Source organism: Somniosus microcephalus, unplaced genomic scaffold, assembly GCF_052327205.1.
Source record: "Somniosus microcephalus isolate GS21.2 unplaced genomic scaffold, FLI_Smic_1.0 unresolved_chr4, whole genome shotgun sequence".
Taxonomy (NCBI): Eukaryota; Metazoa; Chordata; class Chondrichthyes; order Squaliformes; family Somniosidae; genus Somniosus; species Somniosus microcephalus.
This window is the reverse complement of record NW_028225182.1, coordinates 8,861,795-8,886,959: the sequence shown is the minus strand read 5'-3', so window position 1 is coordinate 8,886,959 and position 25,165 is coordinate 8,861,795. Positions and strand designations below refer to the sequence as shown.

At 42.4% G+C, this 25,165-nt stretch overlaps 3 non-coding genes across 3 annotated transcripts; all 3 read right to left on the bottom strand.

Moving 5' to 3' along the window:
• Positions 1 to 15,490: 15,490 nt before the first annotated feature.
• Positions 15,491 to 15,564, bottom strand: trnad-auc (transfer RNA aspartic acid (anticodon AUC)). The gene has a single exon. It is a non-coding gene; the product is annotated as a tRNA-Asp (tRNA).
• A 1,978-nt stretch (positions 15,565 to 17,542) lies between these two features.
• On the bottom strand, positions 17,543 to 17,614 carry trnav-aac (transfer RNA valine (anticodon AAC)). The gene has a single exon. It is a non-coding gene; the product is annotated as a tRNA-Val (tRNA).
• Positions 17,615 to 19,841: 2,227 nt separating this feature from the next.
• trnav-aac (transfer RNA valine (anticodon AAC)) lies at positions 19,842 to 19,914 on the bottom strand. Its single transcript has one exon. It is a non-coding gene; the product is annotated as a tRNA-Val (tRNA).
• Positions 19,915 to 25,165: the final 5,251 nt, after the last annotated feature.

The following is a 25,165-nucleotide window of genomic DNA, read 5'->3' as shown; positions in this document are numbered from 1 at the left end:
GTATTAGTTTGAGGTGCTCTTTTAGTTTGAGGTGCTGTATTAGTTTGAGGTGCCGTATTAGTTGGAGGGGCTGTATTAGTTTGAGGTGCTGTATTATTTTGAGGTGCTGTATTAGATTGAGGTGATCTTTTAGTTTGAGGTGCTGTATTAGTTTGAGGGTCTGTATTAGTTTGCATTGCTGTACTAGTTTGAGGCGCTGTATTAGTTTGAGGGTCTTTATTAGTTTGAGGTGCTGTATTAGCTTGAAGTGCTGTATTAGTTTGAGGTGCTGTATTAGTTTGAGGTGCCATATTAGTTTGAGGCGCTGTATTAGTTTGAGGCGCTGTATTAGTTTGAGGTGCTGTATTAGTTTGAGGGGCTGTATTAGATTGAGGTGCTGTATTAGTTTGAGGTGCTGTATTAGTTTGTGGTGCTGTTTTAGTTTGAGGTGCCGTATTAGTCTGAGGTGCTGTATTAGTTTGAGGTGCCGTATTAGTTTGAGGTGCTTTATTAGTTTTACATGCTCTATTGATTTACCTGGGATGGCAGGAATGACGTATGAGGAGAGATTGGGTCGAATGGGCTTATACTTGCTGGAGTTTAGAAGAATGAGAGGGGATTTCATTGAAACTTAAAAAATTCTAACATGAAGAGACAGACTAGATGCAGTAAGGATGTTCCCGATGGTGGGAGACTCCAGAACCAGGGGTCACAGTCTAAGAATAAGGGGTAAGCCATTTAGGACTGAGATGAGGAGGAATTTCTTCACCCAGAGAGTGGTGAACCTGTGGAATTCTCTACCACAGAAGGCAGTTGAGGCCAATTTATTAAATATATTCAAGAAGGAGTTACATATATTTCTTAATGCTAAAGGGATCAAGGGATATGGGGAGAAGGCAGGGACAGGGTACTCAATTTGGATGAACAGCCATGATCGCATTGAATGAAGGAACAGGATCGAGGGGCCGAATGGCCTACTCCTGCTCCTATCCTCTATCATTCTATGACTTGAGGTGCTACATTAGTTTGATGCCCTGTATTAGTTTAAGGGGCTGTGTTAGTTTGAGGTGCTGTATTAGTTTGAGGCACTGTATTAGTTTGAGGTGCTGTATTAGTTTGAGGGGTTTATTAGTTTGAGGTGCTGTATTAGTTTGAGGGGCTGTATTAGTTTGAGGTGCTGCATTAGTATGAGGTGCTGTATTAGTTTGAGGTGCCGTATTCATTTGAGGTGCTGTATTAGATTGAGGTGCTGTATTAGTTTGAGGCACTGTATTAGTTTGAGGCTCTGTATTAGTTTGAGGTGCTGTATTAGTTTGAGGTGCTGTATTAGTTTGAGGTGCTGTATTAGTTTGAGGCACCGTATTCATTTGAGGTGCTGTATTAGCTTGGGGCTCTGTATTAGATTGAGGTGCTGTATTAGATTGACGTGCTGTATTAGTTTGAGGCGCTGTATTATTTTGACATCCTGTATTAGTTTGATGTGCTTTATTATTTTGAGTTGCTGTCTTAGTTTGAGATGATGTATTAGTTTGAGGTGCTGTATTAGTTTGAGGTGCTGTATTACTTTGAGGTGCCGTATTAGTTTGAAGTGCTGTATTAGTTTGAGGTGCTGTATTAGTTTAAGGTGCTGTATTAGTTTGAGACGCTGTATTAGTTGGAGGGGCTGTATTAGTTTGAGGTGCTGTATTAGATTGAGGTGATCTTTTAGTTTGAGGTGCTGTATTAGTTTGAGGGTATGTATTAGTTTGCATTGCTGTACTACTTTGATGCGCTGTATTAGTTTGAGGGTCTGTATTAGTTTGAGGTGCCATATTAGTTTGAGGCGCTGTATTAGTTTGAGGCACTGTATTAGTTTGAGGTGCTGTATTAGTTTGAGGGGCTGTATTAGTTTGAGGTGCTGTATTAGTTTGAGGTGCTGTATTAGTTTGAGGTGCTGTTTTAGTTTGAGGTGCCGTATTAGTTTGAGGCGCTGTATTAGTTTGAGGTGCTGTATTAGTTTGAGGTGCCGTATTAGTTTGAGGTGCTTTATTAGTTTTACATGCTGTATTGATTTACCTGGGATGGCAGGAATGACGTATGAGGAGAGAATGGGTCGGTTGGGCTTATAGTCGCTGGAGTTTAGAAGAATGAGAGGGGATTTCATTGAAACTTAAAAAATTCTAACATTAATAGACAGGCTAGATGCAGTAAGGATGTTCCCGATGGTGGGAGACCCCAGAACCAGGGGTCACAGTCTAAGGATAAGGGGTAAGCCATTTAGGACTGAGATGCGGAGGAATTTCTTCACCCAGAGAGTGGTGAACCTGTGGAATTCTCTACCAGAGAAGGCAGTTGAGGCCAATTTGTTAAATATATTCAAGAAGGAGTTAGATATATTTCTTAAGGCTAAAGGGATCAAGGGATATGGGGAGAAGGCAGGGACAGGGTACTCAATTTGGATGATCAGCCATGATCTCATTGAATGAAGGAACAGGATCGAGGGGCCGAATGGCCTACTCCTGCTCCTATCCTCTATCTTACTATGACTTGAGGTGCTACATTAGTTTGATGCACTGTATTAGTTTAAGGGGCTGTGTTAGTTTCAGGTGCTGTATTAGTTTGAGCCGCTGTATTAGTTTGAGGTGTTGTATTAGTTTGAGCCGCTGTATTAATTTGAGGCGCTGTATTAGTTTCAGGTGTTGTATTAGTTTCAGGTGTTGTATTAGTTTGAGGTGCTGTATTACTTTGAGGCGCTGTATTAGTTTGAGGTGCTGTATTAGATTGAGGTGCTGTATTAGTTTGAGGTGCTCTATTAGTTTGAGATGCTCTATTAGTTTGAGGCGCTGTATTAGTTTGAGGTGCTGTATTAGTTTGAGGTTTTGTATTCGTTTGATGTAGTGTACTATTTTGAGGTGCTGTATTAGTTTGAGGTGCTTTATTAGTTTGAGGGGCTGTATTAGTTTGAGTTGCTGTATTCGTTTGAGGTTTTGTATTCGTTTGATGTAGTGTACTATTTTGAGGTGTATGATTTTGAGCTGTTGCATTAGTTTGAGCCGCGATATTATTTTGAGGGGCTGCATTATTTTGAGGTGTTGTATTATTTTGACACAGTGTATTAGCTTGAGGTGTTGTATTATTATGACACAGTGTATTAGTTTGAGAATTTGTATTAGTTGGAGGTAGTGTATTATTTTGAGGTGTGCTAGTTTGAGGTGGTGTAATAATTTGATGTGCCATATTAGTTTGACCTGTATTTGTTTGAGGTGCTCGATTAGTTTGAGGTGCTGCATTAGTTTGAGGAGCTGAATTGGTTTGAGTTGCTGTATTAGTTTGAGGTGCTATATTTTTTTGAGGTGTATTAATTTGAGATAATGTATCAGTTCGAGAATTTGTATTAGGTGAGGTGATGCATCCATTTGAACAGCTGTAATATTTTGAGGGGCCGCGAAGCAGAGGCGAGGAAAGGATGTAAAAGTGACGTTTGGAACAGATACTTTAGAATCCGATACAGGTTTGATTAGCTTGTATATCGAGGTCGGAACTATAACGTATTTGAGTTCTCCGGTTAAAATTCGCAAGAATTTGTCTAAATGCTGTTGTTAATTATATGTCTAATTATTGCAGGATTAATAATTCTGACATTTAATGTTGCGAACACTTTGGCTGCACTGCGCGTTCTCCAGCTGTGCTCGATGCGCCGTCCCCTTCAACCCATCGCTCACAGGGACTATTCCATTCAGCGTTTCTATTCTCTGGCCCTTGGTGAAATTTCATAGATTGAAAGCGACGTGTCTCACCCCCGAGCTCGTCACCGACTCGCTAACCGCTGCACAGCGACCACACTCTGCTCCCATAAGATGGAGGCCCAGAAGCTGTTTCAAGCTCGAGTGCAGTTACAGGCAGAACTCATTCAAAGAAAGTCCAAGTCATTGAGGAGCCTGAGTCTTTCCACCAAACTCCTTCCCATAGAGTTGAGATTCACGTGGGGGGAATTTGGGCACATCTTTCCCCACCTTACAACACTTCAAAAATACTGCAATGGTTGTAAAGCGCTTTGGGCTGTCCTGAGTTCGTGAAAAGCGCTGTGTCAATGGGAGACTTTCTTTGCAATAGTTTCAACTGCAAGTTCAAAATCCGTGGACAAAAGTAGTGCACGTCCAGGATTTCAACCCACAATATTTCGCAAGTTTCAAGCAGCGAGAATCATACCCCCTAGACCAAAGAGCCGACTGATTGGCGGTAATGCAGATAAGAGGTAACCATGCTAAAACCATTTTGTGTGTGTGGCTATTCTTGATGAGCAGAGCACTTGAGACCGACACAGTGTCTTTCCCTTTTCGCCCTGACTTCTGAAGCGCCGCCCGGTCCCACTCATACAGTTAATGAGCTGTTAGGATGTTAATGTATCCGGGCTGCAGGAGGCCACCCCAGGCGCAGCAGAGGAGTCTCTGCATTAGTTCTCCGTGGAAACAGTATTTTTCCCCTTCTCTCTTACTCTTCTCGATATCACTCTGTTTTTTTTTTCTTATTTCTACCCCCGTCCCAGTTTCCTGAATCATAACACGGTGTGGGACATTTTTGGAGACGCGCTTTCTTTGTTAGTTATTGAAAGGACACCCAGGCAGACCGATTGAAACTGCACTTTGAATCCCGGCGCTCACCCTGTGTTTTCCTATTAATCTGTGTTGTTTTGCTTCCACATTCTGAACCTCTTTAATGTACCGACACGCGAGGGGGAGATTCCCTAAATCATGCCAATTTTCCCCAAACCCTGCTTACAGTACCGTAACCCAAACTGTGTCCTATATGGGACATATTATTGGGAATTACTTCACTCACTGTAACGCTGCCATTTGAAAGGTATAATTCGCCTGACAATGCGTGTTTTATTTGTACAAACATGTAAATTATTCCTGTTTTCATATTTAGTAATCTTGAATGGAGAAAAGACATTAAATTGCCTCTACCCACTTTCGAACCATTGAATTTTCGTGTGTTAGCGGAATGCGATAACTATTACACACCAGAAACCGTCCAGCATCGTGTACATTGCATTGCAGCGACTGCATAGGAACAGGAGGAGGCCATTCAGCCCCTCGAGCCTGTTCCGTCATTGAATTAGATCAGGGCTAGTCTGTATCTTCACTCCAGCTAGCCGCTTTGGTCCCTTAGCCCTTAATACCCTTACTGAACAAAAGTCTATCGACAGTACCGGCAATCTTGAGCCTGAAACCAGAACCGCTACCGGAACCAGAGAGAAAAGGCCTCTTACTGACGGCCACCCTGCAGATTAATGGATTATATTTCTGGATCAGTTTTCTCTCACTCAAAGTTATCTATTCATAGAAACAGAGAAACATAGAAGGTAGGAGCAGGAGTAGGCCATTCGGTCTGTCGAGCCTGCTCCGTCATTCAATGAGATCATGGCTGATCATCCAAATTCAGTGCCCTGTCCCTGCCTTCTCCCCATATTCCTTGATCCCTTTAGCCATAAGAAATATATCTAACTCAGTGAAGTGAAATAAAGAGCAATTAAAGAACAAGGTAGAAGCCGCTGTGGCCCTTTTGACAAGAGAATAAATTCGCCTCTGTTTGTTCGCCACAGCAAGGCTCTGTAGCAGCAGCAGAGGGGCACTGAGTCAGTTAACTCCCTCTGTGCTGATCGGCAATGTGCTGCCTCAATGTAAACAGCTTCTGTCCCACACTGAATGCTCTCAGTCCTTCTCCCCCGCTGCCCTTTACAAAAAATGTCACTGATTCCCCCCGCACACCCCTAACGTGAATCCTTCCACATCCTGACAGTGGGGCCGCTGAAGCTCCCACTGTCTCCCCGCGATCAGCGACCTCTCCCAGTTTGCAAAATTAAACACGGAACAAATGTCACGCAAAGAGCGTCTGTAACCGAAATCTGTAACAGAAAGTAATGGATTTATTAACCAAGATTAAAGCAATTATCACTCGTCTCACAGACTTGAATTATCTTTCTGTAATTTACTGTTCCCAAATCTTGTGTCAACATAAATTCCTTGATTGAGAATCGAAAGCAGGTGAGTGTCATTCGACCACCAGGAACCAGGTATGATACTTCTGTATATATGAACTTGAATACAGAACAAAAGCTACCTAGAGCTCCTGGCGCAACGTTAGCGAGTCTGACTTCAAATCAGAAGACTGCGTGTTCAAATCACGTCGGAGTCACTATTCTTTTACAGCTCATATCAGTCTGGACAATTAATATCTTATTTGTTAACTCAAAACAATGAGTACTGGTATTAGATATATTTTTTATATTCGTTCCTGGAATGTAGGTCTCGCTGGCAAGGCCAGCATTTATTGCCCATCACCAAGATGGTGGTGAATCACTGTAGTCGCCTTTCACCACTTACAGGTAGATCTACATCATAGAATCAGAGAATGGATACAGCACAGAAGGAGGCCATTCGGCCCGTCCAGCCCGTGCCGGCTATCTGCAAGAGCCCTTCAGCTAGTCCCACTCCCCCTCCCTCTCCCCGTAGCCCTGCACATTTTATTTCCTTCAGGTACTTATCCAAGATTTCCATGCATCTGTGTTATTGATTTATTTATTTGGGGGAATCTGTCTCATTCAAAAAGCATGTTCTGGCTCTTTATGTCTGTCTTACCTTTAAATGCCACGCAAATACATTTATACAGAACACAGATACACACAAATACATTGAGAAATAACACACAGATACAATCACATTTATTCATCACCATCTCACTGATACACCTAAAATCCATTTAGAAGAATCTCACTTTCAAACACAGGTATTTATATATTGATAACCTGATGGATATGATAAAAGTCAAGAAATTAAATGTACAACTGACACACAAGGGGAGACTGGATAGGCACTTGAGGGAAATAAATTTTCGGGGCTATGGGGATCGAGCAGGGGGAATGGGACTGACTGGATTGCTCCACAGAGAGCCGGCACGGACTCGAAGGGCCGAATGGCCTCCTTCTGTGCCGCTATGACTCTATGACTCAATGACATGCAAAGGATCGCATCAGAACACAAACACTCACTTGATATAGAAACATGCCACCCATATACACACATTCACACCTGATATTGTCACACGAAGCTGGTTCCATTTCTGTGAAAAGTCTACACGCCAAAAGTTTAATTGTTTTTCACAAACTGCCCGCCCTGTTGTGTATTTCGAGCAGTTTCCTACTTTCACAGTGGCGATTCTGCGGCTGGGTCCGTGTCATAAACACTCAACATTTTACACCAAGGCTCCTAAAATACAATGAGCTCGGGATAAAGGTTCATCACATGCTGAGGGCTAATTAAATGATTGAAGTTCCACAAAATAACTTTATGGATTAATAAATGATGTTTAAACCAATTATTCTTTTTTCCACATGAAAGTCATGTAATTCATTTAAATCAGGTCTCGAATTAAAAACTGTTACTCCCCTGACCTGGAATCAAATCCAAGAGAACGCTGAATCCTACCCATTAGGGAACGTTGCATTGCACCGTCACAATATTTATCAATGCATGTGAGTCTATTTGGAGTAAAGTATGCAATAGCGAAATACTGCAGAGGCTGGGAATCTGACATAAAAGCAGAAAATTCTAGAAATACTCAGCAAGTCAGGCAGCATCTGTGGAGAGAGAAACAAAGTTAACGTTTCAGGTCGATGACCTTTCGTCAGAACTGGGAGAAGTTAGAGATGAAACAGATTTTAGGCAAATGGGGAGGGGAGGAAACAGCAAGAGGCAATATTAGTGATAAGGTGGAAGGCAGGAGAGATTAAATGACAAAAGGGATGAAGGTGCGAGGCAAAAGGAGATGGCAATGGGACAAGTAAAGGAAGGAGAGATGGGACCAGAGGAGGTGTAAATGGGAATGGCAGAATCATCAACAGCTGCCATCTGAAAAAATAGGAGCAGAGGTTATGGTCTGAAATTGTTGAACTCGATGTTGAGTCCAGAATGCTATAAATATTTATACATGTATGTGTAATCTTTAGGTCGATGACCTTTCGTCATTAATTCTCTATGTACAGATATAGAACTGGAAGACGCCAGCGCGCCGTGTGAGGTTACATTTGAGTTGTGGCTGTTGCACAGCCGGTATGAGGGAAACAGAAGAGGTTGGAGCATTTTACTGAGGTTTCGAATGAAGATAAATGCACCCCAATAAATCACAGAATCACAGAATCACAGAAACCCCACAGTGCAGATAGAGGCCATTTCGGCCCATCGAGCCTGCACCGACACATATCCCACCCGATCCCCGTAACCCCTACACCAACACATATCCCACCCTATCCCCGTAACCCCACGTATTTAATCCCCCTAACACTACGGGTCAATTTATCATAGCTTCAGGTACATGTAACTAGATTTGTAAGCCGCAGTGTCATGAAATGCTTTTTGATGTAAACAATCAAAACGAATTTGTATCCAATACGGATTGACCCATTCTATTTACAATTATCGCATCAGGCTTCCGTGTTCCCTGGTAGTCTAGTGGTTAGAATTCGGCGCTCTTATCGCCGCGACTGGGTTCGATTACTGGTCAGGGATAAAATTTTTGTAACAGTTTTTAATTAATTTAAACTAACTTGTTAAAATTACTTACATGTATCTAATGTGAACAAATGTTTTAATTACCATTAATTAACCGATAATCTTAATTTGCAGAATGAATTAAATAATAAAGATGCTTCAATAACATGTATTGTGCTTTCTATGTGATGAACTGTTATGCATATCTGATTTTACACCATGGCCCGGATTTTACGGTGCTTCCGACAGCGAATGCACAGCGTAGGCTCTCGTATGCCTTCAGAACCCCCTGCAAGTTCCAGGTTTCCGCACGCCCGAAAGCCCAGAACTTGTGATCTGTCAAGTTTCGCTTGGACCGAGCCACCGCATCCGCTACAACATCACTTCTGCTGGTGCAGAGTTGGGCTAACTACTGCCCAGCGGATGCCCAGGAAACCCTTACACCTGGTAATAGAATCATAGAAATTTACGGCACAGAAAGAGGCCATTCGGCCCTTCGTGTCCACGTTGGTCGAAAGAGCTATCCAGCCTAATAGCAGGCGTAAGACCTTCTTTTGCCAGTGCACGGGTGAAAATAAATGTTACATTTTTTTTTTAATGATATACACATACATACATTTTAAATTAGTTTAGGTAAACTCTGGCCCGTTTTAAAATGTTCAAATATATATTTCATAAAATTAAAAATTGTATTTTAAATGTTTAATTAATTTCATTAAGTTTGAACAAGTCATCATTTATTTTTATTTCCGTGGTGTGAAATGTTATTTATTTGGAGATGTCGACTATGTTATGGGGTTTCTGCACATAAATGGAATCCCCATTACCCTCATAGGAACCCCCCTTTTTGATTGGTTGGTCTGGCCCATGTGATCTCAGGGATGCTTGCGAACCGTGTGCGCCCCTGGGATCCGTGGGCCTTTATGCAGGCGGACGCCAGCAGGCCCAGGGCGGCAAGAGTCCGAAGCTCCGGAGACACCAGGTAATTCCGATTTGTTTTTCGATTCCGAGGCCTTAGCCAGTGGCGAGCCCCCGATCGCAATTTCCAGACCAATGTATTTCAGGAGTCTGGTTTAAAATGTTCATTGCTTATGTCACCAGGAGTCTTGTGCAACTTTTGTTCAATTTAACAGGACCGGTTATTGCACAGAATAACATTTTCTGGAACATGAATACTGCAGTTGTGGCCGAACCAGTGTTTTATAAAGGTTCATCATAACTTCCTTGCTTTTGTGCTCTATGCCTCTATTTATAAAGCCCCGGGTTCCATAAGCTTTTTAAACTGATTTCTCAACCTGTCCTGCCACCTTCAATGATTTGTGCACATATACCCCCAGGTCCCTCTGTTCCTGCACCCACTTTGGAAATGTATCCTTTAATTTATATTGCCTCTCCTCATTCTTCCAAACAAAATGTATCACTTCACAGTTTTCTGCATTTAACTTCATCTGCCACATGTCCGCCCATTCCACCAGCCTGTCCATGTCCACTTGGAGTCTATCACTACACTCCTCACTGCTCACTATACTTCCAAGTTTTGTATTATCAGCAAGTTTTGAAATTGTGCCCTGGACACCTAACTCCAAATAATTAATATATGTCAAGATGGGCCGTGGTCCTAGTACCGACCCCTGGGGAACACCTTCCTCCAGTCAGAGAAATAACCGTTCACCACTACTCTGTTTCCTGTCTCTTAGCCAATTTCACATCATTGCTGCCACTGTCCCTCTTATTCCATGGGCTTCAACTTTGCTGGCAAGCCTGTTATGCGGCACTTTATCAAGTGCCTTTTGGAAGTCCATGTTCACCACATCAACCGCATTTCCCTCATCAACCCTTTCTTTCACCTCATCAAATAATTTAACCAAGTTGGTAAAAGACGATTTGCCTTTAACAAATCCGTGCAGACTTTCCTTAATTCATCCATACTTGTCCAAGTGACCGATCATTTTGTCCAGGATTATCCTGTCTAAAAGCTTCCTGACTACCGACGTTAAGCTGACTGGCCTGTAGTTGCTGGGTTGAACCTTATACTCCTTTTTGAACAAGGGTGTAACATTTGCAATTCTCCAGACGTCTGGCGCCACCGCCGTATCCAATGAGTATTGGAAGATTGTGGCCAGTAACTTCACAATTTCCACCTGTGCTTCCCCGAGCATCCTAGGATGCATTTCATCTGGTCCTGGTGACTTATGGACATAAATACAGCCAGCTTTCCTGGTACCTCCTTTTTAACAATTGTTATCACATCCAATATCTGAACCACAGCTCAATAACTGTAGGTCTGGGACCGGACGGCGCTTCAGAAGACAGGTCCAAAAGGCAAAGTCACTGTCTCGGTCTCAAGTGCTCTGCTCATCAAGTAAAACCACACAGAAAAAATGGTTTTACATAGGTTAGCTCTTATTTCCAATAACATCTATCAGTTGGCTCGTTGCTTTAGTGGTATGATTCTCGCTTCGGGGTTCATTGGTTGAAGCTTGCGAGACGTTCCCGGTTCAAATCCCGGACGAGCCTTTATATTGCCAGCGAATTATGAACTTGCTGTTCGAAATTCTGCAAAAAAAAAAGCACTGGCATTGATACAGAGCTTTTCACGAACTCAGGACGTCCCCAAAGCGCTTTATAACCATTGAATATACCTTTGAAGTGTTGCAATGTGGGGAAAGGCGTGCCCAAATCACCCCCACATGAATCTCAAAACGTTGGGAAAGTGCAAAGAATCAGGCGCCTCAATGACTTGGACTTTCTTTGAATGAGTTCTGCTTGAAACTGCACTCGAGCTTGAAACAGCTCCTCGGCCTCCATCTCACGGGAGCAGAGTGTGGTCGCTGTGCACCGGTGAGCGAGTCGGTGACGATCTCGGGGTTGAGACGCGTCCCTTTCAATCAATGAAATTTCACCAAGGTCCAGAGAGTAGAAACGCTGAATGGAACATACCCTGTGAGCGATGGACTGAAGGGGACGGCGCTCCGAGCACAGCTGGGAAACGCGCAGAGCAGGAAAAGTGTTCGCAACAATAAATGTCAGATTTATTAATCTTGCAACAATTAGAAGTATAATTAACAACAGCTTTTAAACAAATCTTTGCGAATTTTAGCCGAGGAACTCCAGCACTATAAAGTTCCGAGTTCGATATACAAGTTGCTCAAACCTTTATCGAATTCTAAAGTATCTGTTCCAAACTTTTGATATCTTTTCCTTACCTCTACTATGTGACAATTTGCACGTTTAATAGTGTAACCTAACACAACTGGCCACCTTCTGATGGAAGGTTTTCGACCTGAAACGTTAACTCTGCTTCTCTCTCCACAGATGCTGCCTGACCTGCTGAGTGTTTCCAGCACTTTTATTTATATTACCCGACCTTGTTACCAAAGTATCACTTCACTTCTCTCCTTACCACACTCCTTCCTTGCATGTAGCCTTGTCCGACAAACAGGCTCCATTGGCACAACGGGATGTTCTGCTTCAGGCATTAATTGGAACTATAAGGGGAACCAGTGGAGGCAGCATATTTGGATTTCCAAAAGGCATTCGATAAGGCACCACGTAACAGGTTGTTACACAAGATAAGGGCTCATGGGACTGGAGGTAATGTATTAGCAAGAATAGAGCATTGGTTAACGGACAGAAAACAGAGATTAGGGATAAACGGGTCATTTTCAGATTGGCAGGCTGTAACTAGTCGGGTGCCGCAAGGATCAAGTGCGCATGCTTCAGCTATTTACAGTCTATATTACTGACTGAGATGAAGGGACAGAGTGTAATGTATCCAAGTTTTCTGATGATACAAAGCTAGGTGGGAAAGTAAGCTGTGAGGACACAAAGAGCCTACAATGGGATATAGACAGATTCAGTGATAAGCAATAAGGCGGCAGACGGAGTATAATGTAGGGAAATGTGAGGTTATTCACTGTGGTAGGGAGAATAGACAAACAGAATATTTTTTAAATGGTGCAAAGCTATTAATTCATTCATTCTGCAAAAGAAAGTTATCGGTTAATTAATGGTAATTAAAACAATTCTAAATTTTCCCATCAGCTGAATGTAGTCAATTTCATCAGATTTTGATTTTAAAACTGTGTTATAAAAGTTACTTTTCTTACCAGGAATCGATCCCGTGCTACGGAGGTGAAAGGACTGGTTTTCTGAATCATTTAAAGGTGATCGCTATGAATCACGCAGCATTGTTTTAAAATCACGGCAACAATTTGTTTCGGTGCAGAAGAAGGGGATTGAAAATGACGATAAAATCACTATGCAACGCCCGGGGTGAGAGAGGTTGGAGCTTACAATTAAGTTGGTGCTGCGAAGTAATCGCTGAGCTGATGCTGACGCCGGTCAATGAATGAGAAACCGTTCAATAAAAAGGATGAGTTCACAAACACCAGGCGCAGTGCAGTCTGGTCAATGTCAAGCCTCTCCTTTCTTATTCAGAGACATGAGCGGGAGTCAGACGCCACAAACTTTAACTAAAGGCACAGATGCGAGTAATACTTCCAAATCTTTTCACTGTAAAATTATTCAATTTATGTAATGGCTGACTGCATTGCATCTGAAAATGATCGCCATCAGATTTTATGCTCGATGCTGATTCGCTTTTCCGTGGACACTAACGCACCGGTTTCCATAGTGCAGCGACGATCATGTTCGCCTCCTACATGAACAGTTCCCAAATCGAGCCCGGGTGGATATGTTCGAGTGGAAGATTTTTATTCTGCGCAATAACCGACCCGGTTATATTGAACAAAATTTGCCCCAGATTCCTGATGTCGTAAGTAATAAACATTTTAAACCAGCCTCCTAAAATACGATGGGCCTTGAGATTGCGATCGGAGGTTTGGCGCCGGCTTTCGCCTCCGAACCGAGAAACAAATCCCAATTAACTGGTGTCTCCGGAGCTTCGCACTCTTGCGGTCTTGGGCCTGCTGGCGTACGCAAGCATAAAGGCCCACGGATACCATTGGCGCTCATGGTTCGGCAGCATCCATTGGCCAGGCCAACCAATCACGCAGGGGATTCCTACGATGCTTTATGTACGGAATCCCATAAGCATAATAGAAATCTCCAAATAAATAACATTTCACACCACGGAAGTAAGAATAAATGGTCACATGTTCAAAATAAATGAATTTAATTAAGCATTCAATGGTCTCATTCTGTGCCGTTATGACTCCTCTCTGCCCCACACAACAGTGAGAGGGAAATAGAGGGGAGCACGATTCCAACGAGGAACAGGTGCAGGAAGTTTTTGTACAGTTCTTCTTATGTCGGTAAATCTTTTAAAATTATTTCACTTGAACTTTTTCAGTTCAACTTTTCCAAGGAGCATTTCAAGGAACTGGGAAGAAATTAAAAAATTGGGGTTGTTAAAAAAAAACCTGCCGTCGTGGAATTGAATCCCGGTCTCCCGCGTGACAGGCGGGGATACTCACCACTATACTAACGTGGAACTGAAACTTGCAGTGTTTGATCAGAACTAGAAGCTAACTGTGAACAGAGTGAGAAAGAGACAGACAGACAGATAGAGAGACAGGGACAAAGAGGGAGGCAGAGACAAAGAGAGTGACAGGGACAAAGAGAGAGGCAGAGACAAGGAGAGAGATAGGGACAAAGAGAGAGGCAGGGACAAAGAGATTGACAGACAGAGACAAAAAAGAGAGACAAGCACAAAGAGCGAGTGGCCCCAGGGATGAGTTGACTTCAGTTATGTTGATCGACTGAGAAGCTGCAATTGTTTTTCCGCAGAAGATTAAGAGGAAATTTAATCGAGGTTTGTAAATTTACAAGATGTTTTGATAAGAGTAAATAAGGAGAATCTGTTTCCAGTGGCAGGAGGGTCGGTAACTGGAGGACATCGATTGAACCAAACCGGCAAAAGGTACCAGAGGGGAGATGAGGAGTTTTTTTTACCGCAGCCAGTTGTTGTGATCGGGAATGCGCTGCCTGAAAGGGCGGTGGAGCAGACACAATAGTAACTTTCAAAAGAGAATTGAATAAATCATTGTAAAGGAGAAATTTGCAGGTGTGCAGGTTAGGTTGATTGGCTATGATAAATTGACCCTTAGTGTTAGGGGGATTAAATACGTGGGGTTACGGGGATAGGGTGGGATATGTGTTCGTGTAGGGGTTACGGGAATCGGGTGGGACATGTGTCGGTGCAGGCTCGATGGGCCAAAATGGCCTCTATCTGCATTGTGGGGTTTCTGTGTGATTCTGTGTGAAACATCAGGGGAGTGGGATTATTTGAAGAGCTCTTTCAAAGTGCCAGCACAGACTCAATGGGCTTCATGGGCTCCTTCTGTGCCGTATCAATCTATGATTCTATGAATCTATGATTTAAAATTCAAATTGAATGTTTTGAAATATAAATGTAAAACTTAAAATTTTAAACCTTGTCAAAATTTACCTAAACGAATTTTAAGTGTATGTTGATAGATTGTAGTTAACCAACGGTATTAAGGGATCATTGAAGTCTGTGAGACACTTCATAATTGTTTCTATTATCATTAATCAACCCACAACATTTTGTTGCACACTGCAGGAATTGCTAACATGTATACCGGATGACAGTCAAACTTCAATAACTTTTTATAGAATCATAGAAAATTGCCTGAACCCCTGTGGTTAATGAATGGAATTTTAATGGTTGAGTTCCCTATACACCTTGGAATTCTGGAAAACATGGTTTGTAGTTTGCAGAAACGGGGCTTAGATCTGCTGTTGTGAACCGAGGTAAAGCTGCAGGATCCTTGAATAATCTTTCACAATTCAACTGAAAGCAGCCGGAATGTGCAACTTTGAGAGGGGCTGTCTGCACGGTCAGGGCTGGAAACGGAAGTGAGCGAGCGAAACCGTAGTGTTCTGTGTGTGTGCACAACTGTACAGAATAACACAAATGTAACAGGACTTTGCAACATTGCATAACAAATGCGAATTGATCCATTTTTCTACGATTTAAATGAACATGATTTACAAAATGTTTCCGCCCGGTTTCGAACCGGGGACCATTTCGCGTGATAGGCGAACGTGATAACCACTACACTACGAAAACGCTAGATCAAGCAGTCGCCTTTTGCTATAAATCTATGAATCTATTAAGAAAGTTTTTAAAGTTTGACTGCCACCCAGCAAACATGTTACAATTTCCTTCAGTGTGCAACACACATTTTTGTTGGTTTTAATACAATTATTAAGATTCTCACAGACTTCAATTGTCTTTGTCAGAACTCAAATCCCTGACTGGGAATCAAACCTGATTGTTTTCAATGATGATAGGATTGTCCTATGAGGAGAGATTGAGTGGATTGGGCATATAATCTCTGGAGTTCAGAAGTACGAGATGTGTTGTCATGGAAAGGTACAATTTTCTTGGAGGGCTTGAAACGGTTAGAAGATGAGAGGTTGTTTCCCCTGGCTGGGGAGTCTCGAACTAGAAGGCAGAGTCTCAGGATAAGGGGCCGGCCATTTGAGACTCAGATGAGGAGACATTTCTTCACTCAGAGGCTTGTGAATCTTTGCAATTCTCAACCTCAGAGGGCAGTGGATGCTCAGTCATTGAGTATATTCAAGAATTTGGGAGTCCTTTTACACAGAACACAGAAATTAACGTTTGTGAGCTCATCCTTTACATTGAGCGGTTTCTCGTCCTTCAATCGGTGTCAGCTTTCGCCCAGCTATTACTTCACAGCACCAACTTCTTTGTAAGTTCGAACTCTGTCTCATCGCGGGCGCAGTCTGGGCTTTTTTCAATCCCCTTCAACACCGAAACACATTAAAGCAGTGATTTTAATTTAGCAGTGTGATATTTTTTGAGGCACCATCAAATGATTCAATAACGTATTCCTATCAGTATCGCGAGCTGGGTACGATTCACGGTTAGGGAAGAAATTTTGATATCACCGTTTCCTATTCATGAATGCGATGTAATTTTATTAAATTAATTACATGCATCTAATGTGAATAAATAAGAACTGCTTTAATCACCATTAATTAACCGGTAACTTTATTTTGCAGAATGAAAGACATGATAATATGGTTACTGAGGGACAGTCGAAACTTCATTCATTTATTTTGCTCTTTGCATCTCCTGAACTGATAACTCATATCTCATTTTACACATTGCATTTTAGGAGAATGGTTTAAAATGTTCATTGCTTGAGAGAGCAGCGATCTGGGGCAACATTTGTAAAATTTAACAGGACCGGCTACTTCACAGAAAAAACCTATTCTCTCACATGATGTTTTCAGACCACACACTGACCGATCTTTGCTCGGCCCCAAGTGGATGATCTGATACTTGCCCGCGTTGAACTCCATTAATCACTGGTCAGGGGAGATTTAATAGAGGTGATCAAAATTATGGGGGAAACAGTTTCCACTGGCAGGAGTGTCAGCAGGGCTATGGGGGAAGAGCAGCGGAGTGGGGCTGATTGGATAGCTCTTTCAAAGATGCATCATGAATTGCTCATTTTAACCTGCGAGTGATAGCTTTTAGTCAACCAACGGTATTAAGGAATCATTGAAGTCTGTGAGACACTTCATAATTGTTTCTATTATCATTAATCAACACACAACATTTTGTTGCACACTGCAGGAATTGCTAACATGTATACCGGATGACAGTCAAACTTCAATAACTTTTTATAGAATCATAGAAAATTACCTGAACCCCTGAGGTTAATGAAGGGAATTTTAATGGTTGAGTTCCGTCTACACCTTGGAATTCTGGAAAACATGGTTTGTTGTTTGCAGCAACGCGGCTTCGATCTGCTGTTGTGAACCGAAGTAAAGCTGCAGGATCCTTGAATAATCTTTCACAATTCAACTGAAAGCAGCCGGATTGTGTAGCTTTGAGAGGGGCTGTCTGCACGGTCAGGGCTGGAAACGGAAGTGAGCGAGCGACACCGCAGTGTTCTGTGTGTCTGCATAACTGTACAGAATAACACAACTGTAACAGGACTTTGTTACTTTGCATAACAAATGGGAATTGATCCATTTTTCGACGATTTAAATGAACATGATTTACAAAATGTTTCCGCCCGGTTTCGAACCGGGGTTTTTCGCGTGTTAGGCGAACGTGATAACCACTACACTACGGAAACACTGGGTAAAACAGTCGCCTTTTGTTATAAATCTATGAATCCCTGACGAAAGTTATTAAAGTTTGACTGTCACCCGGCAAACATGTTACAATTTCCTTCAGTGTGCAACACACATTTTTGTTGGTTTTAATACAATTATTAAGATTCTCACAGACTTCAATGGTCTTTGTCAGAACTGAAATCCCTGACTGGGAGTCAGACCTGATTGTTTTCAATGATGACAGGATTGTCCTATGAGGAGAGATTGAGCAGATTTGGCCTATAATCTCTGGAGTTCAGAAGAACGAGAGGAGTTCTCATTGAAAGGTATAATTTTGTTGCAGTGCTTGAAAGGGTAGAAGCTGAGAGGTTGTTTCCCCTGGCTGGAGAATCTAGAACTGGGGGGCAGAGTCTGAGGATTAGGGGCCGGCTATTTGAGACTCAGATGAGGAGACATTTCTTCACTCAGAGGCTTGTGATCTTTGCAATTCTCAACCTCAGAGGGCAGTGGATGCTCAGTCATTGAGTATATTCAAGGATTTGAGAGTCCTTTTACACAGAATACAGAAAGTTAACGTTTGTGAGCTCATCCTTTATATTGAGCGGTGTCTCCTTCATTAATCGGTGTCAGCTTTCGCTTGGCGGTTACTTCGCAGCACCAACTTCTTTGTAAGTTCGAATTCTGTCTCACCGCGGGCGCAGTCTGGGCTTTTTTCAATCCCCTTCAACACCGAAACACATTATAGCAGTGATTTTAATTTAGTAGTGTGATATTTTTCGAGGCACCATTAAATAATTCAATAATTTATTCCTATCAGTGTTGCAGGCTGGGTTCGATTCACGGTCATAGAGTCATAGAGTAATACAGCACGGATAGAGGCCCTTCGGCCCATCGTGTCCGCGCCGGCCATCAAGCACCTGTCTAATCTAATCCCATATTCCAGCATTTGGCCCGTAGCCTTGTATGCTATGGCATTTCAAGTGCACATCCAAATGCTTCTTAAATGTTGTGAGGGTTTCTGCCTCCACAACCCTTTCAGGCAGTGAGTTCCAGACTCCAACCACCCTCTGGGTGAAAAAGTTCTTTCTCACGGTTAGGGAAGAAATTTTGATATCACCGTTTCTTATTCATGAATGCGATGTAATTTTATTAAATTAATTACATGCATCTAATGTGAATAAATAAGAACTGCTTTAATCACCATTAATTAACTGGTAACTTTATTTTGCGGAATGAAAGAGATAATAATATGGTTACTGAGGGACAGTCGAAACTTCATACATTTATTTTGCTCTTTGCATCTCCTGAACTGTTAACCCATATCTCATTTAACACATTGCATTTCAGGAGAATGGTTTAAAATGTTCATTGCTTGAGAGAGCAGCGATCTGGGGCAACATTTGTAAAATTTAACGGGACCTTCTATTTCACAGAAAAAACCGATTCTCTCACATGATGTTTTCAGACCCCACACGGACTGATCTTTGCTAGGCCCCAAGTGGATGATCTGACACTTGCCCGCGTTGAGCTCCATTAATCACTGGTCAGGGGAGATTTAATAGAGGTGATCAAAATTAAGGGGGAAACCGTTTCCACTGGCAGGAGTGTCAGCAGGGCTATGGGGGAAGAGCAGCGGAGTGGGACTGATTGGATAGCTCTTTCAAAGATGCAATATGAATTCCTCATTTTAACCTGCAATTGATAGACTTTAGTTAACCAACGGTATTAAGGGATCATTGAAGTCTGTGAGACACTTCATAATTGTTTCTATTATCATTAATCAACCCACAACATTTTGTTGCACACTGCAGGAATTGTTAACATGTATAACGGATGACAGTCAAACTTTAATAACGTTTTATAGAATCATAGAAAATTGCCTGAACCCCTGTGGTTAATGAAGGGAATTTTAATGGTTGAGTTCCGTATACACCTTGGAATTCTGGAAAACATGGTTTGTAGTTTGCAGAAACGGGGCTTAGATCTGCTGTTGTGAACCGAGGTAAAGCTGCAGGATCCTTGAATAATCTTTCACAATTCAACTGAAAGCAGCCGGAATGTGCAACTTTGAGAGGGGCTGTCTGCACGGTCAGGGCTGGAAACGGAAGTGAGCGAGCGAAACCGTAGTGTTCTGTGTGTGTGCACAACTGTACAGAATAACACAAATGTAACAGGACTTTGTTACATTGCATAACAAATGCGAATTGATCCATTTTTCTACGATTTAAATGAACATGATTTACAAAATGTTTCCGCCCGGTTTCGAACCGGGGACTTTTCGCGTGTTAGGCGAACGTGATAACCACTACACTACGAAAACGATGTATCAAACAGTCGCCTTTTGCTAGACATCTATGAATCTATGAAGAAAGTTTTTAAAGTTTGACTGCCACCCAGCAAACATGTTACAATTTCCTTCAGTGTGCAACACACATTTTTGCTGGTTTTAATACAATTATTAAGATTCTCACAGACTTCAATGGTCTTTGTCAGAACTGAAATCCCTGACTGGGAATCAAACCTGATTGTTTTCAATGATGATAGGATTGTCCTATGAGGAGAGATTGAGTAGATTGGGCCTATAATCTCTGGAGTTCAGAAGAACGAGAGGAGTTCTCATTGAAAGGTTCAATTTTCATGGAGGGCTTGAAAGGGTAGAAGCTGAGAGGTTGTTTCCCCTGGCTGGAGAGTCTAGAACTGGGGGGCAGAGTCTCAGGATAAGGGGTCGGCCATTTGAGAGTCAGATGAGGAGACATTTCTTCACTCAGAGGCTTGTGAATCTTTGCAATTCTCAACCTCAGAGGGCAGTGGATGCTCAGTCATTGAGTATATTCAAGGATTTGGGAGTCCTTTTACACAGAATACAGAAATTAACGTTTGTGAGCTCATCCTTTATATTGAGCGGTTTCTAATCCTTTAATCGGTGTCAGCTTTCGCTCAGCGGTTACTTCGCAGCACTAACTTCTTTGTAAGTTCGAACTCTGTCTCACCGCGGGCGCAGTCTGGGCTTTTTTCAATCCCCTTCAACACCGAAACACATTAAAGCAGTGATTTTAATTTCGCAGTGTGACATTTTTCGAGGCACCATTAAATAATTCAATAACGTATTCCTATCAGTGTTGCAGGCTGTGTTCGATTCCCGGTTAGAGAATAAATTTTGATACCACCGTTTCTTATTCATGAATGCGATGTAATTTTATTAAATTAATTACATGCATCTAATGTGAATAAATAAGAACTGCTATAATCACCATTAATTAACCGGTAACTTTATTTTGCAGAATGAAAGACATGATAATATGGTTACTGAGGGACAGTCGAAACTTCATTCGTTTATTTTGCTCTTTGCATCTCCTGAACTGTTAACCCATATCTCATTTTACACATTGCATTTTAGGAGAATAGTTTAAAATCTTCATTGCTTGAGAGATCAGCGACCTGGGGCAAGATTTGTAAAATTTATCGGGACCGGCTATTTCACAGAAAAAACCTATTCTCTCACATGATGTTTTCAGACCACACACTGACCAATCTTTGCTCGGCCCCAAGTGGATGATCTGACACTTGCCCGCGTTGAACTCCATTGATCACTGGTCAGGGGAGATTTAATAGAGGTGATCAAAATTATGGGGGAAAAAGTTTCCACTGGCAGGAGTGTCAGCAGGGCTATGGGGGACGACCTGCGGAGTGGGACTGATTGGATAGCTCGTTCAAAGATGCATCATGAATTGCTCATTTTAACCTGCGATTGATAGATTTTAGTTAACCAACGGCATTAAGGGATCATTGAAGTCTGTGAGACACTTCATAATTGTTTCTATTATCAATAATCCACCCCCAACATTTTGTTGCACACTGCAGGAATTGTTAACATGTATAACGGATGACAGTCAAACTTTAATAACGTTTTATAGAATCAGAGAAAATTGCCTGAACCCCTGTGGTTAATGAAGGGAAGTTTAATGTTTGAGTTCCGTATCCATCTTGGAATTCTGGAAAACATGGTTTGTAGATTGCAGAAACGCGACTTAGATCTGCTGTTGTGAACCGAGGTAAACATGCAGGATCCTTGAATAATTTTTCACAATTCAACTGAAAGCAGCCGGAATGTGCAGCTTTGAGAGGGCTGTCTGCACGGTCAGGTCCGGAAACGGAAGTGAGCGAGCGACACCGTAGTGTTTTGTGTGTGTGCAGAACTGTACAGAATAACACAAATGTAACAGGACTTTGTTACATTGCATAACAAATGCGAACTGATCCATTTTTCTACGACATAAATGAACATGATTTACAAAATGTTGCCGCCCGGTTGCGAACCGGGGACTTTTCGCGTGTGAGGCGAACGTGATAACCACTACACTACAGAAACGCTGTATAAAGCCGTCGCCTTTGGCTATAAATCTATGAATCTATGAAGAAAGTTATTAAAGTTTGACTGTCACCCAGCAAACATGTTACAATTTCCTTCAGTGTGCAACACACATTTTTGTTGGTTTTAATACAATTAATAAGATTCTCACAGACTTCAATTGTCTTTGTCAGAACTGAAATCCCTGACTGGGAATCAAACCTGATTATTTTCAATGATGATTGGATTGTCCTATGAGGAGAGATTGAGTAGATTGGGTCTATAATCTCTGGAGTTCAGAAGTACGAGATGTGTTGTCATTGAAAGGTTCAATTTTCTTGGAGGGCTTGAAACGGTAGAAGATGAGAGGTTGTTTCCCCTGGCTGGAGAGTCTCGAACTAGGAGGCAGAGTCTCAGGATAAGGGGCCGGCCATTTGAGACTCAGATGAGGAGACATTTCTTCACTCAGGGGCTTGTGAATCTTTGCAATTTTCAACCTCAGAGGGCAGTGGATGCTCAGTCATTGAGTATATTCAAGAATTTGGGTGTCCTTTTACACAGAATACAGAAATTAACGTTTGTGAGCTCATCCTTTATATTGAGCGGTTTCTCGTCCTTTAATCGGTGTCAGCTTTCGCCCAGCTGTTACTTCACAGCACCAACTTCTTTGTAAGTTCGAACTCTGTCTCACCGCGGGAGCAGTCTGGGCTTTTTTCAATCCCCTTCAACACCGAAACACATTAAAGCAGTGATTTTAAGTTAGCAGTGTGATATTTTTTGAGGCACCATTAAATGATTCAATAACGTATTCCTATAAGTATCGCGAGCTGGATTCGATTCCCGGTTAGGGAAGAAATTTTGATATCACCGTTTCTAATTCATGAATGCGATGTAATTTATTAAATTAATTACATGCATCTAATGTGAATAAATAAGAACTGCTTTAATCACCATTAATTAACCGGTAACTTTATTTTGCAGAATGAAAGGCATGATACTATGGCTACTGAGGGACAGTCGAAACTTCATTCATTTATTTTGCTCTTTGCATCTCCTGAACTGATAACTCATATCTCATTTTACACATTGCATTTTAGGAGAATGGTTTAAAATGTTCATTGCTTGAGAGAGCAGCGATCTGGGGCAACATTTGTAAAATTTAACGGGACCGGCTACTTCACAGAAAAAAACTATTCTCTCACATGATGTTTTCAGACCACACACTGACCGATCTTTGCTCGGCCCCAAGTGGATGATCTGATACTTGCCCGCGTTGAACTCCATTAATCACTGGTCAGGGGAGAATTAATAAAGGTGATCAAAATTATGGGGGAAACAGTTTCCACTGGCAGGAGTGTCAGCAGGGCTATGGGGGAAGAGCAGCGGAGTGGGACTGATTGGATAGCTCTTTCAAAGATGCATCATGAATTGCTCATTTTAACCTGCGATTGATAGCTTTTAGTCAACCAACGGTATTAAGGAATCATTGAAGTCTGTATCTTCTTGCCCACTGCACCTACCAACAAACTTAGCTGATCACAGGCACGGCTATCGATTAATTCATTGCCAGTGAGAAAAATGCAAATTTTGAAACATACAAACGTGTGCAAGCCTGTAATCAGAGAGTCCGTGGCCCGTGATAACTTGAGCATTAAGATGTTCATTAGCACTTCCTGTATTGCTCAGTAGCCCACTGCGTGAGGAACTAAGAACCACGGGCATTTTCACTTCTGTGTCGGGCTCAGCACCATACCTGAAGATTGAACTTGATTTGGCTCGTGATCAGTGCGGCTCAGTGAGACTTCGGCCCGTCTCTCCCTTCACAACCCATCAGTGTGGAGAAAAGAACAGGGAATTTTACACATGTGTTGTGCTCTGTAACTTTATTTGAACATGTCATTGCATTTCACGCTGTGTCCAACACAGTGAGGTCCCCCGTGCTGTGTCAGCATTGTATCTTTATCAACACTGCAGCTTTACATTAACACAACCTGAGCTCCGAGATCTGGTCGGGTCACATTGCCCGAAGTGAGGAATGAGCGAGAGGGGCAATTCCACCCGGGGATAGAAAAACCTCCAAAAGAACAACAGTATACTGCTTTTGATGTGAAGCCGAAATAGCTCAGTTGGGAGAGCGTTAGACTGAAGATCTAAAGGTCCCGGGTTTCGGTAGGTTTTAGTTACTTTCTGTCTCCTTCACTACAAGAGGAGTGAATGAGGAGAAATTTTACGCTCCTGATGCCGCGTTTCCCAAACGAATGGGAGTGAAACCACATCGGACATGCTGGATCCAGCTCCAACCATCCGCTGCAGGTGCGAATCCAGTCGGGGTCCCGCCGTCTGCTCTTATACCGGAGCAGTGTTTGTGGGAGGGGCTGTGGTGCGATAATAAATTTTAGAATGAGGTTTGTTTGACCATAGAGCTGTCTTTCTGTTAGTTTCGATTTACACTCTGCCCAGTTGTATATACGAACAGTTAACAATGTTTAACCGATGTGGTGTGTTCAATGATTGTGCAGTAACTCGGTCACCCAGTGTGAGGCTGAAAGACAATCTCGCAGCCTGGGTTCGAGCCTGGCCAACAAGAGCATTGTGGCCGGTTAGCCCAGTTGGTGAAAGCCTGGTGTTAATAACGACAAGGTCGCGAGTTTGATCCCCGTACTGGCCATCAGGATGTTTTCATAATTTTACACTTTTCCCGCACATTTCAAATACAAACTTTATAAGGAAGCCAATGCACACAGACTCACGGGGGATTTATTTGGATTAACATCCATTGCACCTTTGCCACCGGGGCTGAGAGACACATCTTTCTGTTTATTTGTCTTTCTGGGTTTGCTGTTGAATGTTGAACAGGCGGCCTGTTCCCGATAAGGGTAACAGGCAGGTAATAGACAGACAGAGCAGCTCTGACCCCGCGAGATGGGCAAAAGGCTTCAGTTCAGGACAAATGCATCAGTGAAACGTTCGCCGGCACCGAGAGAGACAACATCCAGAGAAAACCACTGAAGGAAATCGATTTCAAGTGGATGCCTTCCCGCACTTGGTGCCGTGCTTTCGCGAACACGTCTTTTGTGTTCTCATGTTAAAAATATCATTTTGTCCGAACAGTTTGCCTGGCGCGAATGGATCTGAATTGCAAAGGAGCAGGCAGGAAACATTGCGTTGCTGTGCTTGCTGGCAGGAGACTTGCTGCAGCTTTTCTGGTAGTCTAGTGGTTAGG